Source organism: Chrysemys picta, chromosome 1, assembly GCF_011386835.1.
Source record: "Chrysemys picta bellii isolate R12L10 chromosome 1, ASM1138683v2, whole genome shotgun sequence".
NCBI classification, from domain to species: domain Eukaryota; kingdom Metazoa; phylum Chordata; order Testudines; family Emydidae; genus Chrysemys; species Chrysemys picta.
The window spans coordinates 11,396,311-11,412,264 of record NC_088791.1 but is presented as its reverse complement, the minus strand read 5'-3'; the positions used below and the strand labels follow the sequence as shown (position 1 = coordinate 11,412,264).

Here is a 15,954-nt window from a genome sequence, read left to right as displayed (position 1 = left end):
ATTTGCGCTCCGTGATACATCCTGGCCAGGCCATCCAGTAAAAAGTTGGAAAGGAGACTGGGGATGAAATAAACCATCTTGAACAAAGATTGTATCTTGCTAGATTGAATTATAGAATTTTAGATGCATGTTTTCACTTTTATTTGCTTGCAACCATCTCTACCTTTATCTCTTTTACTTGGTATCACTGAATCCATGCTCTTTTGTTAATAAACTTGTTGTATTTTTACTATAAACCAATTCAGAGCTGTGTTGAAGGGGAGGGTGTATTTACTCCAGGTAAATTGTTAAGCTGTGATGCACTGACTCTTGAACAGAATAACAAAAATGTTATCTTCTGTGCATGCTCAGTAATGGGGCAGTGCATTACAAAGAAACATCTCTGAAGAGCTCAAGGTCTGGAGTTCATTGTTACCTGCAAGCAAGATTTAGTTTGGGAGAACCTTGAAGAGTTTGCTGCTGAGAAAGACAGACTGGTGTGGCAGGGAGCCGATGCACAGTCCAATCATTAGCAAAGGTCGCACTTGCTGAGGCAGAGAGGTAACATAGTGGCATGCAGCCTTGGGTATATCCAGCAGTTTGTTACATTGGCGTAGTTGGCAGGAGGTACATACAATTTATTGGTTCACTGTGGGCATGTCTACACTGCAAAGTTAAGTTGATTTAATTTAAGTCGACATCCAGCTGCCTCAGTAATTAAGCCAGTCAGGCATGTCCACATCACGCTTATTGTGTTGGTGGAGTGTGTCCTCACTAGCAGCACGTGCATTGATGCACAGAGCAGTGCACCTTGGGTAGCTATCCCACAGTGCAACTAACCACGGGGAGTTTTGGGAAGAGCTTGCAGTGCCTCATGGGACTGAAACATTGTCACAGAGGAGAATGGGAACATCGCTTCAACTCCCATGGTGCAGTTTCCTCCCTTCTTCCCTCCCTCCCTCCCCTGATATCTACTGCAAACAACCCATACTTTTCCCCACTTTTTTTCGAAAGCCTGGCTTAGTCGGGCATACACCATAGCCTGAGAAGCATGGACCCTACTCAGCTGTGCACTCTTGTTGTGAGCATTACAAACACCTTGTGCCTTAGCCTGCAGTATTTTCAGAACTGAGACAGGAGCCACCCTGCGGAACATTGCAATGTCATTCAAGCAGCCCTGCTGAAAGCCATAAAATGAAACAAATCCCAGATGCTGCTGGCCGTCGTGCAGCAGCTGAATATGGTGGAGCACCATTTCTGGTCCCAGGAAACAAGCACTGACTGGTGGGATCACATCGTTATGCAGCCATGGGATGATGAGCAGTTTTTGTAGAACTTTGAATGTGGAAGGTCACTTTCCGAGAACTTTGTGCAGAGCTTTCCCCAGCCCTGAAGCACAGCAATACTAAAATGAGACCTGCTCTGACAGTGGAGAAGCGAGTGGTGATCACTCCGTGGAAGCTTGCAACACCAGACTGCCACCTGTCAGTGGGGAATCAATTCAGAGTTGGTAAATCCACCACAGGAGCTGTTGTGATCCAAGTATGCAGGGCCATTAATCAGCTTCTGCTGAGAAGGGTAGTGACTTTGGACAATGTGCAGGACATAGTGGATGGTTATGCCATGATGGGGTTCCCTAACTAGCATCGGCAATAGATTGCGTGCATATGCCATATCATACCATACCCTCCATTGCATCAGTTTCCCCCTACCTCCTCTTCCGTGAAACACCCCATGCTTGGAATAAATAGAGTATTTCATTCTCAAAATGTAAACTTTTATGCACAAACATAAAGAACCTGAAAGAACAGGAAAATAATTTAACCTTGGGCAAAATGTGATAAAATTGGGAGGGGAGAAACCAAGTCAGCTTCTCTGTGCATAGCCTCGGTCTAGTACAAGGTTGCTTTTTAAAAATCACTCCCCTTATTACACTCAAATGCAAGCCAGAACATAATCAGTATCCCTAGCTATTCAGTGAATGGTTTGCTGTTCCAGCCATGGTGAGTATGTGCGACAGGCCTTGTGCTGCAACTTGTGGCAAACCCGCATCGGGAGTAACATGGATGGTGCTTTGAGACCAGGGACCAGCGTTAAGCCTCCCAAATTGCTGTCTGTTCGAGGCAGCTCCGGGAATGGGGGGGAGGGGGATTTTGCAGCCATGAGAGAACACAGAAAGCCCACCCCCACTTCCCTTAACACTGCTGGTAGAAGTCACCCTGGGCACGCAGATTCTGCGTTCAGTGCTGATCCCTGCCAGCTAAAACACCGGCATGTTGAGGAACCTGGAAATCACCATGGGCGGGGGATCACATGCACTATTGCAAGGATGGCCAAACGAGTTAAAGTGTGGCTCATGGAGACCCCCACACTCCCCCCAAATTCTCCACCTACCAGACTGTGGGGGAGCTCAGGACCTCTGCCTTGCAGTGGGGTGGTGGGGTAGGGGCTTCTGCCCAGCGGGGCGAGGGGGTCTCAGGGCTTCAGCCTCGTGGGGCATGCCTGCCGGGGCTTCAGCAAGAGTGGGGTTGAAGCCCCACGCCCCGGCAGGCGTGCCCCAGCTCTTGAACTTTTGAAGATTGTTGTATGCAGCTCAGCGGGTCAGTAAATTTGCCCATCCCTGCTCTGTTGTTTGCGGCACGAGCACTTGTAATGAAAACTTGCGCCGTCTACCCTAGGTGACTCTATGTGATATCAGTCTGCTGAGGGTGACAGAAGTGGCAAGGGAACAGATGCTGCAAGCGTCTGGGTACAGACCTGGTCCTTATGCAGCTCTGCTGTGTAACACAATGATTCCAGCCAAGTTAATACTGGAGTGGCGTGGGAAAGTGTCAGACCGTGGTGGAAGAAATAAGGCAGTCCTCTCCAGAAACCTTCTGCAAAGGATTGTAGAGTACGTCCATGAAAGTTTCCTGGTGATCTCCGTGGAGGATTCCCAGGCCATCCCTGTGCACATAACAGGCTTTTCCAGGGGGCATCGTCTGCGTAGCCACTGCACCTCACTTTTTGTTCATATTAAACATAAAATATAAGAGCGTGTAACCCCTACAGCTTCACTGGAATTGCATGCTCACTAGAGGTGCCTTCCCAGGCTCCATGCTCAGCCATCATGCTGTCCTGCAACTGGCTGGATTGCTCCGGGGTTAAAAATAGCTCCTTGCTCTTGGAGAGAATGGATCCCTCGATTGCCTATCTCCTATTTTACTCCTCCGCTTTTTCCTCATCCACAATGTTCTCCTCATTGTTGCCTGGGACTCAGACCCCTGGGAGGTGTCCATGCTGCGTTTGGGGATAGTGGTGGTGTCGCCGCCGAGAATCGCATGCAGCTCACTGTAGAAGTGGCATGTCTGTGGTGCAGAACCAGAATGCCTGTTCACCTCCCTTGTCTTCTGGTACGCCTGCCAAAGTTCTTTGATTTTCACGCAGCACTGCTGTGTGTCCCTGCTGTAGCCCTTCTCCCCCATGACCCGCGCAATCTTTTCTTAGATGTCTACATTTCTTCAACTGGATTGGAGCTGTGCCTGCACAGATTCTTCTCCCCACAGACCAAAAAGATCCACCACCTCCTGTGTACTCCAGGCTGGAGTGCGTTTGGGGCATTGAGTCTCCATGATCAACTGGGCTGAGGAGCTCTCCACACTGATCAAACAGGAAATGGGAATTCAAAAGTTCCCTGGGCTTTAACAGCGGAGGGGCTGTTTCCTGTGTACCTGGCTGCTGTGCAGTAGAGTTGAAAACAATCTCCAGAGCGGTCACAGCGGAGCATTGTGGGACACCTCCTCGAGGCCACTTCAGTCTACTTACACAACGCTGCATCTACACTGCCTCTCTGTCAATCTATCAATATCAAATAAAGCGCTACGCCTCTCATGGAGGTGGAGTAATTAAGCTGATGTTATAGGTGAGTTAAGTCGGTGGAAGGGTACTGGTAGTGTAGACGCATACGTTATTCAGTTGACATAAGGTGGCTTCTGTTAGCCTAAGTTTGTAGTGTAGATCAGGCCTGAGGGTCACACTTCCAGCATTGATAAACTTGTTTTAAGTGATTCTCAAGTGAAGAGGCTGGGAACAGTCAAGAAAGGTTACAGTTTGTTTTCTGTTTGCTTATTTTGATGAGGGACATAGGACAGAACCAGGGGCAAGACGAGCAAAGAACCATAGCCTAAGTTTAACAGAACGCAGGTTAGAGGAGCTGTGCAAACAATGTGGCCTGTTTTATTTGGGGGGGAAACAGATAAGGTGAGAACTTTTCTCCTAAAATTTGACCAACAGGAAGAGCAGCTGAACCGACAGAAATTGCCTGGAGACACAGGGAATGCAGTGGCGGGAGGAGCTGGGCCTCCTAGCTCACTATTTAGCCAAGAATGGATGCAGCTAGAGAGGAAAAAGCTGCAGCTAGAAACCCTTTGACTGAAGCAGGAGCTAGAAGAAAGAGAGAGAAGTAACGCCAACATGAACTCAGAATCGGGGAACTAGGGAAGGAAACCCCCCAAATAGCAGACATCCTTCCCCAAAAGTTGCTAGCTGGAACAAGCTGTGCCTGCATATAAAGAAGCAGACTGTACTGAAAAATCCTTTACCGCTTTTGAAAGGTTATAGGAGATGCATAAAGTTCCAGAGGACAAGAAAGTCCCAACTTTGATTACTAAGTTCTCAGGTAAAGCATTAAATGCATATAATAAAATGCCAATGGATCAGGCTTTGAAATACGACGAGTTTAAAGAGGTGGTATTGCAAAGGTTCTAAAATACCCCTGGAGTGTATCAAGTGAAATGTAGACCCCTCAAAATGCATGACAATGTGAATCCTAGAGAATATGTGTATAACTTATGATGAGATGTGATTTGATGAGAAAATGGACCAAAGGGAAAGGGACAGAGAATGATGAACAACTGTTTGATCTTTTTGAACAGGATCAGTTCCTGAAATAGTCAGTCTATTTGGGTTAAATCCCTAGACGCTGTCCAAAAAGCAGCAGGTGTGGCTGATTCCTATCCACAAGTCTGAGCATCCAGTAAGCAAGAGCCACAGAAGGAAGGGCACAAAAACTGTGTTAAAGGGGGGCCCCATTTTGTCCCGGGGAAGAGAGGCTGGTTGGGAACCTAGGCACTTTCCTCTCCAGGATAGCTCCTCCCTTGGGAATCTCATTTGCAGATCCCCTGAACAGGAGAATGGTCCAAGAAGATGTTTCACGTGTGATTCCACTGAACACCTGAGAAATAATTGCCCCAAGATAAGGGAAGCCACGCACGCACCCCGTCCAAGCCAGGTTAATGTAGCTTTCATTAGCACAGAGGTGCTTCTCGGGATCCTGATTAGTTCTGTGTGGTCTGAGCCATTGGAGGTGGACATGGAATTTATTAAAGTTGCCATGGTGAATGGCAAACAGTGCCTACAATGGGCAGACACTAGTGCCAAGATTTCTCTGGTCAAGAAAAGCATGGTCAAAGCGAATTACATATTACTTGGCTAGGAGGTAGAACTCCTGACATTGGGAGGATATAAAATTCCTATACATTTAGCTGAGGTACATTTGGAATGGGAAGTTTTAGTGGGTACCTTAAAAGTTGGGGTGCTGGATTGTATTCCGACAGCAATTCTTGTGGGAAATGATATTTTGTCTATTTCTAACATGGTTAATATAGTCAGGGCCATCCCTAGCTATTCTGGGGCCCTACGCAGCCTCCCCCCCCCGGCAGGCCTCTGCAGGGGAGGGGGAGGGGGGCAGGCCCCAGGCCTCCGCAGGGAAGGCCCCAGGCCTGAGCGGGGGGCTGGCCCCAGACTTCCGCAGGCGAGGAGCAGGCCCCAGGCCTCCACGGGGGGCGGGAGGGGCAGGGCTGGCTTGAGGGGCAGGGGGGAACCACCCCCCAGCACTCACCAGCAGCGTGGCTGGGGCTGGGTCACATCACTCCCGCTGCAGGTAACTGCAGCCCCCGCCCTGCTGCAGCGCTCAGGGGAGTGGGGCCGGGGCTGGGCAGGGGCGGGAAGAGGTGGGGCGGGGCTGGGCAGGGATGGGGGGCCCTGGGGAGGAGCCAGAGCAGGGGCTGGAGCAGCACGCAGCTGCGCAGGGCACCAGGAAATTTGGTGCCCCAAATTTCATAGTGCCCTACGCAGATCCGTACTTTGCGTATGGGTAAGGACGTCCCTGAATATTGTAATTTGCAGCAAATTATGCAAATTACTATCATCTCAGTTCTGTAATCGCAGGATAGAATCGTGCAGCCAAAAAGGCAGCTGGAGGGGGAGGGGATCGCTCCATCCCCAGCTCAGCAGCAGAGGCGTGGGAGAGGCTGTAGCCAGCTCCTGCATAGCAGAAAAGAGTAACCAGCGTACAGATCTGAAGTGGGAGGCGTTATCCCCTGTAACTAGAGAGGCTGTTCAGGTTGTCTGTAGCTACGGTTTTACAGATGAGCAGAGAGCATATCCCATGTTTGAAAGTATCTGGGGGCAGTGGTGGCGGAAGCTTCCTAACAGTGTGTGTGGGGGGGTGCACTGGCACCTGAACCATGGCCCCACACCCCCATGCTGCCTCTTCCCCCTGAGCCCCTGCCCCTGTGCCACTCCTTCTCCCTAGATCCTGCCCCCGTGCCATCCCTTCCCCCTGAGGCCCTGCCTCGCACTGCCCCTTCCCCTGAGGCCCCGCCCCTATGCCACCCCTTCCCCAATGCTCTGCCCCCACACAGTCTCTTCCTCCCAAGACCCCACCCCTCCCCCATCATTCATCCTTACAGCAGGTAAAAAGTGGGGGAGCCATGGCCCCTGCCTCCCCTGTTCCGGCGCCCCTGTGGGGGAGTACATCCTTGAGGGGATCCCAGTGAGGGGAAATGGGGAACTTTTTTTTAAAGAGGAAGGCAGATTGTATAGGGAAGCTCACAAGAGGAAAGATAAAAGCCCTGGGAAACCTTACAAGCAACTGGCTGAGGCTGCCTATCACTGTGGTGAGTTAACATTGCTAGCGCCTGATTGTCCTTTTGCTGGTCACTCGGGGGCACAGAGAACCTACAATAGGTTAAAGAAGATTTTTTACTGGCAGGGATATAGAATAATATGAGAGACTATTGCAGGTCTTGTGAGTTATATCAAAAGAGAAAGAGACCTGAAGGGCCCCAAAAAGTTCCTCTACACTTCTTGCCTGTGACACAGGAGGCATTTTTAGGGTAGCAATGGACATTGTGGGCCCTATGCCATGACTTACTCAAAGGGGGAAAAGAGATATCTTTGTTGTAATGGATTTTGCCGCTAGATATCCAGAAGCAGTTGTTCTAACTAACACAGAGCAAAAGCTGTTTTCATTACACCTCTACCTCGATATAACGCTGTCCTCGGGAGCCAAAAAATCTTACCATGTTATAAGTGAAACCACGTTATATTGAACTTGCTTTGATCTGCCGGAGTGCGCAGCCCCACCCCCCCCGGAGCACTGCTTTACCGCGTTATATCAGAATTTGTGACTTGAAGGACAGGTATTCCTTGGGGAATATAAGAAAGAGAGAGACTCCATCTTTATCCTTCATCTTAAGGAGACAAAGAAACCACATGATTTGAGCTCTGTGATGGGTCCTGGTCAGACCAGTCAGTAAAAAGCTGGAAAGGAGATGGGGGTGAGAGAAACCATCTTGAACAGAGACTGTCTTGCTAGATTTAGTTTTAGACTTTTTGATGTGTGCTTTTGCTTTTATTTGCTTATAACTATCTCTGCCTTTATCTGTTTTACTTGGTATCACTGAATCCATGCTCTTTTATAGTAAAACAAGTTTATTAACAAACCAACTCAGTACTATGTTTGAAGGGGAGGGTTTATTTACCCCAGGCAAATTAACAAGCTGTGATGTACTGACTCTTTTAAACAGAGCAGTGAATTTAGTATTTTCTATGCATTCACAGTGGTAGGCGCTGTGCATTGCAGAGAAACATCTCTGAAGAGCTTGGAAACTGGAGGTCGCTGATTGTTACTTGCTGGGCAAGGCTGAGGTGGGGAGAGTCTTGAGGAGTTTTGCTGGTGAGGGAGACAGGCTGGTGAGGCAGGGAGCTGATGCACAATCTAATCTCTAGCAAAGCTCACGCTTGCTGAGGCAGAGAGGTGGACACAGTGGCTCACAGAGCTGGGGACCCCAGCAGCGTGTTAGTGTTCCTTTTTTAAAAAAGTAATAGCCGTCTGGGGAGTGGTGTACTCCTTTAAAAATAGCACAGCACACACAATATAGTGCTCTGTTAGTCTTGGGAGATCTGTGCGGGAGATCTGGCTACGGGCAAGGTTTCTATACCCATGCTTCTGCGAAACATTGTCAGTGTCTATATACATGTCTCTCTATGCTCTTTATCTACCATTTGCCTTGTTCTGGTGTTACCAATCCAGGATAGGCGTCCTAGTTTCCCAGGCATAACATACACGGTCATGGCAATTGAGAGTAGCATTGTATGACAAATAGAAAATCTTTGACTGAAACGGCAAGCTTCAGACAGCGGAGCCAATATGTGAACGAGCTGGATAAACAATATCAACTACATCATATTTGCCACCTTCCCTCAGATCCCATTTGTTCCTGCTGCATTTGCAAATTGTATGTGACTCAGCAGTACCATGCTGTCCTAATGCACCCTTGGGAACATAAGAATAACCTGGCACGGCTACTATTTTAACCGAAGGCTGCAGCTACCTCCCAGCCAAATGCATCAGATTTTCCATCATAGAATCAGAGGACTGGAAGGGACCTCGTGAGGTCATCTAGTCCAGTCCCCTGCACTCATGGCAGGATAAAGTATTATTTAGGCCATTCCTGACAGTTGTTTGTCTATCATGAGGGATCTCTTAAGAATCAAGGCCTTAATTTATAAACCTGAGGCTGATGAATCTTTGTATAATCTTCCTATACCTTGGGGGGGGGCGGGGGGGGCAGTTACTATCTATTATCTGTATTATGGTAGTGTCTAGAGACCAAGTGATAGAGGTCCCATTGCGCTAGGCACTGTACAAGCATAGAATGAGAGACAGTCCAAGCCCTGAGGAGCTTGCAATCTAAATAGACAAAACAGACAAAGGGCATGGGGGGAAGGGATATAATATTAAAGAGTGAACAGTGTGATCACTTGCCAATGTCATGTTAATTCAATGATTCTTCAGGGGTGGGGCAGAAGGTACAAGGTTTGTTTGAGGGAGAGGGAGTTAGATAAGCAGACGGGAAAGAAAAGGCAATTGCGGGATGTAGCCACTGGGGACTGATGCCTCTGGAGGTGGAGGTGGGGTTGCCCCTGCACAGTTCTTGCTCCCTGGAGGGTGCTCAGGGAGAGGTAACCCCATCTGGGTCTCATTCCTTCCTCCACCCTCTGTGGTGTGGCTGTATCTACTGCAGCTGCTTCTGTGTTTACTGCTGGCCAGCTGAGTGTCTAGGCTAGACTGAGCCATAGTTCAGTGCTGTGAGCATAAGACAATGCAGAGCAGAAGCTTAACACGAGCAGACCTGGGGAGGTACTTTGACTCAAAGTCACAATTTCTTCTCTGCTCCCTCTTGTTTCTAGCTGGGAGTAAGTTGCTATAGTCCTTTAGCGGGTGTAACATACTTCCCTCCTCACGAGGGCTCCGGTTTGCTAGATAGTGCATTGGGGAAGGGGCAAGTCAAGGCTCCACCCACTTCCTATCCCTCTCTGGCCACTCCCAACCCACCTGCTTGATGGTGTGGGTGGAGTAACAGCTGGTGGAGCTTCAAATGTCCCACATGTATCTAAACCAAGATTTGGGTAGGCTGTGGAGGGGAGCATTTTATATCCCCCAGTCCGCTAAATGCAGGCCAGGAATTAACTGGCAGTTAAGGCTTAGCAGAAGCTGCCTTTGATTGAACAAGCATCGGGCAAGTTATTTAATGTCTCCACTTCAGTTTCTTCATCTGCAAAATGGGAACAATTTACCCACCTGACTGGGTTGTTGCGAGGATTAGATAATGACTGTAAAGTGCTTTGAAGATGAAAGTTGCCATTAAAATGCTAAGTACTAATGTATCAGAAGTCTTGTAGTATGACTGGTAACTCTTAAGGCTTCACAGTTGTTGCTATGCTGAATGACAAAGCCATTTTGAGCATCTCAGTAACAGCAGAGGAAGATTGCAGTTGCTCCTACTCCAAAAGGAAAGACTCCTAACACTTAAGCTAAAGAAAATCTCTGAGCATGTTGCCATATATGATATAAGTCCCAGAGGTGATTACAGGCCGGTATACCTAACTTCAGTACCTGGAAAATTGGTTGGAAACTATAGTGAAAAACAGAATTATCAGACACACAGATGAACACAATATGTTGTTTACAGCTTTTGTAAAGGGAAATCGTGCCTCAATCTATTCAGATTCTTTGAGATTCTATTCAGAAAGCATGTGGAAAAGGGTCATCCAGTGGATATAATGTACTTGGACTTTCAGAAAGCCTTTGACAAGGTCCCTCACCAAGGCACTTAAGCAAAGCAAGCGGTTATGGGATAAGAGGGAAGGTCCTCTCATGGATCAGTAACTGGTTAAAAGATAGGAAATAGGGTAGGGATAAGTAGTTGCTTTTCACAATGGACAGAGGTAAATAGCGGCGTCCCTCAAGCATTTGTACTGGAACCTCTGCTGTTCGGCATACTCATAAGTTTTAAGAAAAAAGGATGAACAGTGAGCTGGCAAAATTTTAGGTGATACAAAATTCCTCAAGATAGTTAAGTCCAAAGTTGACTGTGAAGAGTTACAAAGGGATCTCACTAAACTGGGTGACAAAAATGGCAAATGAAATTCAGTGTTGATACATCGAAAGTAATGCACATTGGAAAAAAATAAACCCAACTATACATACAAAATGATGGGGTCTAAATTAGCTGTTACCATTAAAGAAAGAGATCTTGGACTCATTGTGGACAGTTCTCTGAAAACATCTACTGAATGTGCAGTGCCAGTCTAAAGAGCTAACAGACTGTTAGGAACCATTAGGAAATGGATAGATAATAAGACAAAAATATCATAATGCCTCTATATACATTTATGGTATGCCCACACCTTGAATATAGCATGCAGTTGTGGTTGCCCCATCTCAAAAATTATACATTAGAATTGGAAAAAGTACAGTGAAGGGTAACAAAAATGATTAGGGGTATATCTTCCATATGAGGAGAGATTAAAAAAACTGGGACTGTTCATCTTAGAAAACAGCTGACTAAGGGGGGAGAGGATAAAGGTCTATACCATAAAGAATGTGAATTGAGAAGCGTTATTTACCCCTTTGCATAACACAAGAACCAGGGATCACTCAGTGAAATTAATAGCAGATCTAACACAAACATAAGAAATACTTCTTCAAACAACACACAGTAAACCTGTGGAACTCATTGCCAGGAGACACTGTGCAGATCAAAAGTATAGCTGGGTTAAAAAAAGAAATAGATAAGTTCATGGAGGACAGGTCCTTCAATGGGTATTAGCCAAGATGGTCAGAGATGCAACTCCATGCTCTGGGTGTTCCTAAACTTCTGACTGCAAGAAGCTGGGACTGGACAACAGGGAATGGATCATTCAATAATTGCCCTTTTTGTTCATTCCCTCTGAAGCCCCTGGCACTGGCCATTGTTGGAAGACAGGATACGGGCTAGATGGAACCATTGGTCTGACCTAGTATGGCCATTCTTACTTTCTTATGGTTTATTCACAGTCCTCAATCCACCCAGCAGAGGACAGTGGTACGCATGCACACTAGTAGGGGTTATCCCAACAGTAATTATACATATATGTATTTGGCTGAGTGTTTCACATTAAGGAAGATGTGTTTATAAATCTATGCATGTAACATTCTCACTTAGAGGCTTAATGGCTGAAATTATTATAACTGGGGAAGTAATCCAGCAACTTTAGTTACTATATCTGCTAAATTCTCCCAACAGCCAAGGTGAGCATATATGCTGCCAATATATAACTGATTTGAACTCTTGATGCATCTCTTCCCCACCCTTTTTATTTTCAGCTCCTGATATCAAAACTCATCACATACCACTCTATGAATTGCTCCAGCATGCTCTAGTCTGGTGGTGTTACTTCCTCACAGATCTCCATTGAAACATAAAGTCTAGCTGTAGGAAGGAACGAGGTAAGTGCTGCTTCCCTTTCATACATTGTGCATTTCTGCACAATAGTTGTGCACATTTGCACAGCTGTTATTAATTTTTGTAGCCCTTATGAATAAAGTACCAAAATCCAGCCTTTATGTAAGTAGGTGCTCTCTGTCAGAGCTGCTCACAAAATAGGGAATTGAATTTATTTATTTTCTAAAAGTGAAACCATGCAAATTTTAAGGAGTGGAGGGGGGAAACTCAAACACACATATACCTTATTTATAACGGGGAAAGGTTCCACACTTGATGTGGTATCACCAGTATTTTATTATTATTTAATAATTATTTAGCATCAAAAATGTGTTCGCTGCTGTACAAAAAGGCACAATACTTGCCCCAACAATCTTTCATTCAAAACAAAGATAGGGTGGACAAGATGCACTGGGAAGCCCAAAGTGCAGAATGATGAGGATGTATTTTTTAAGTATTATTTTTGTTTGTTAGATCAATATGATTGTTGAGCCACTTCTTGCGGTCATTGCAGAAGTAAACATAGGAGGGTGTGGTGGGGCATTCCCACAATCTGAGATCCAGTACACACCTAGGGAAGAAAATTAAAAAGTTGGAACACATTTAATAGTGAGAGTATTCCTCTTATCCTTGATTTTTAAGGCATTCAGCACACAACTGACTTTTTTCCCCAAAAAATGTTTAAGTCACGTTTTAAGAGATCAGATGACCAGACATAAAACACTGATCCATGTGAAATGTAGTATGGTGTGTACCTTGCTTATAAAAGATATATTCAGAGCATTACCCATGATTTACGATAGACCTATCTTGTGAATGTTACTTCACTAAACATGTGTATATACAGGGTTTAATCCTGCACGGTCCTGAGCATTCTGGCCTTATTCCAGCAAAGAACCTAAGTATAACTTAATTTATTGCCCATGTTAAATGGATTAAAATGGATTAAAAACTGGTTAACTAAGATTGCAAAAAGTAACTAAAAAGGGAAATTGTCATCCCATGAAGGTATTTCTATTGGGGTTCTGCAAGGAGCTGTTCTTGGTCCTATATTATTCTTTATCTTTATCAATGATTTGGAAGAACATACAAAATCATTGCAGGTAAAATTTGCGGATGACACTATAATTGGTGGAGTGGTAAATAATGATGGGGACAGGTCAGTTACCCAGACTGATCTAGATCTTTTGGTTGAGTGGGCTTATTTGAACAACAAGCAGTTAAATATAGCCAAATGCAAGGTCATACATTTAGGAACAAAGAATGTAGGTCACACTTACAAGATGGGAGATAATATGCTGGTGTGCAGTGACAGTGAAAAGAATTAAATTACCAAGTGAACATGACCTCACAGTATGATGCTGTAGCAAAAAAAGTGGATGCAATCCTTGGATGCACAAGCTGGCAAATATCACATAGAAGCAAGGAAGTTGTATTACCTCTGTATATGGCATTAGCGAGACCATTACTGTAATACTATGTCCAGTTCTGGTGAACACACTTCCAAAAGGATATTGGAAAGGGTTCAGAATGACTCAAGATCTGGAAAATGTTTGTTCAAGAGAAGATTAAGAGGTGACTTGATCACGGTCTACAAGTACCTACGTGGGATAGAGATTTAGATGATTCTGTAATCTAGCAGAAAAAGGCATAACAAGATCTAATGGACGGAAGCTGAAATGAGACAAATAGTGCAAACTGTTAACCGTGATGGTATTAACCAAAGGAACAACTTACCCAGGATATGGTAGATTCTCCTTCAGATGAAGTCTTAAAATAAAGACTGGTTGTTTTTCTAAAAGAAATACTCTAGCTCCAATAGAAGTTGTGGGCTTGATGCAGAAATTATTGGGTGAGGTTCTATGGCCTGCCTTATGCAAGTCAGACTAGATTATTGTAGTGGTCCCTTTGGGCCTTCAAAATGTACAAATCTATATTCTTCCACCTGTAAATACTTTTAGGGTCATATTTTTAAAGGGTTTTAGGTGTTGCTGTGTTCAGCGTTGCAAAACCTAACTGATTTAGGAGCCTACATCTCATTTTCGAAAGGGAGCGAGACAATTAGGAGTTCAAATATCATTGACTGTTGATAAAATTTAGAGTCCTAAGTGCCTAAATACCGTCTGAAAATGAGATGTAGGCTCCTAAATCAGTTAAGCATTGCTATGCTGAGTGCAGCAATTCCTAAATAGCTTTAAAAATCTGGGCCTTCGTTACCACTTGTCCAAACCTCTGATGAAGATTAATCAAAACAAATACATTTTCAAAATGTCTAAATATTACCTAACATTTTTCTGTATATAAAAATGTCATGACAGCAAAGTCAGCTATCTCGGGACTTTCCAATGATAGAAGCAAGTGCTGTGTATCCCATTGGAGAGGTGGGGATTTTTTATTGGACATAAAGCTCCCTTTTCTAGCCTTTATGGGTCACAAGGCATCACACCTTGCATTTTTCTCTGGTCCAGGACTGAGTATTGCCATCTTGGGCCTTGGAGATGTGTAATTTGAGGAGGGACAGTCTATATTTGGGGGGGAAAGAGGAAATATGTTTGTGGCAGACTGATTTCCCCCCCCCCTCATGCTTCTCAGAGGTCTGAAATTTTAGAATAAGGTTTAGCACAGATGGATTAATGGGCAAAATCCAGGTGAGGCTGTCAAAGGCATGTGTTTATCACACAGCTCTAAAATGTAGAACATTGCACACAGCCTGATCACATTATTATCTGTAATATTTATTTGTTGAGTACCAAATGTGTGAATGAAATAGATTAAAGACAATGTAATCTGAAGAATGCAAGGGGGGGGGCGGGGAAAGCAGACAAAACTCAAGTCCAGGGGCTGACTGGATTTGTTCTGCTCTCATTCCGACATTACCCCTCCACATTGCATCTATTCCATTCTGTATTGTGATCCTGTCACATTTTACAACTTAAATGGGTTCTGGCTTGTTCAATAATTGCTTGGGATATCTTGCAGTAATATCAAGGTGCTGCAGATAGCAGCGATGGGATTTAGCAGGTGGCAATGGCCCGGACTCTCAAAGGTATTTAGGTGCCTGACTCCCATTTAAATCAATGAAAGTTAGGCAGCTAACTATCTTTGAGGATTTGGGCCTGCGTAGGTGGTGCTCTTCCTTCTGAGTCAGCACTGAACCATGGCCTCAGCATTCTTTAAGGTATGCTGAGTTGCTAGAGGTGCTGCCTTTCAGATGAGATGTAAAACCAAAGTGCTTGACCATTTGTGGCTATTAAAGATCCCAGGGCATACCAGAGTAGGCTTGCTAATAGCAGCGTGCTGGGCAAATGACACCTGATATCAAATGACTGAGCCTGCTTCCAGTGGCATCGATGGTAAAACTCCCATTGACTTTAGCAGATGCAGGTAATGTTTTGTCTGCATATGTCCCCCCTACAGCGCTAAATGGACACCATATTCTTTTTCACCTTCTGGCCCGAACTGTTGTGTAATGTTGTTATAGGCTGTTCCAGAGCTGCTATTTGTCACCTTGAAGCGGCTGCATTTCAGTTGTGGCTGGAGTGATCCCTTATTTCCCAGGATACATGCTGATCAGGTAACCTGCATTTGGTGGCGGGGGACACTTCCCAAATACTCCCACATCCCAGGTCTGCAATTCTGGGCCCCAAGACAAGAGTTGAGCTGAAATTCTAAGCGTCCAAGTTGCCAGAGTTTACGGTCCCTGGTCTATCTGCCCCGTCTAATGTAATCTAGTCTGACCTACATGTGGCCATGATAGCCATTATATAACCTTATATTTCCCAAATGAAGGCGCTGACTCTGCAACGTGTTGCACAAAGGCAGACCCCTCATGGAACTCCATGAGGGCTCATGTGCAACACACTGCAGAAATGGGTAAATGTCA

The 15,954-nt window shown here is 45.4% G+C and overlaps 1 long non-coding RNA gene across 1 annotated transcript in view; it reads left to right on the top strand.

Moving 5' to 3' along the window:
• LOC135983962 (uncharacterized) overlaps positions 1–15,646 on the top strand; it is a 30,444-nt gene extending 14,798 nt beyond the window's left edge. Inside the window, exons 2-3 of the long non-coding RNA XR_010601848.1 lie at positions 11,954–12,076; positions 15,553–15,646. This is a non-coding gene — a long non-coding RNA (uncharacterized LOC135983962). The remainder of the gene's footprint in view (positions 1–11,953; positions 12,077–15,552) is intronic.
• Positions 15,647–15,954: the final 308 nt, after the last annotated feature.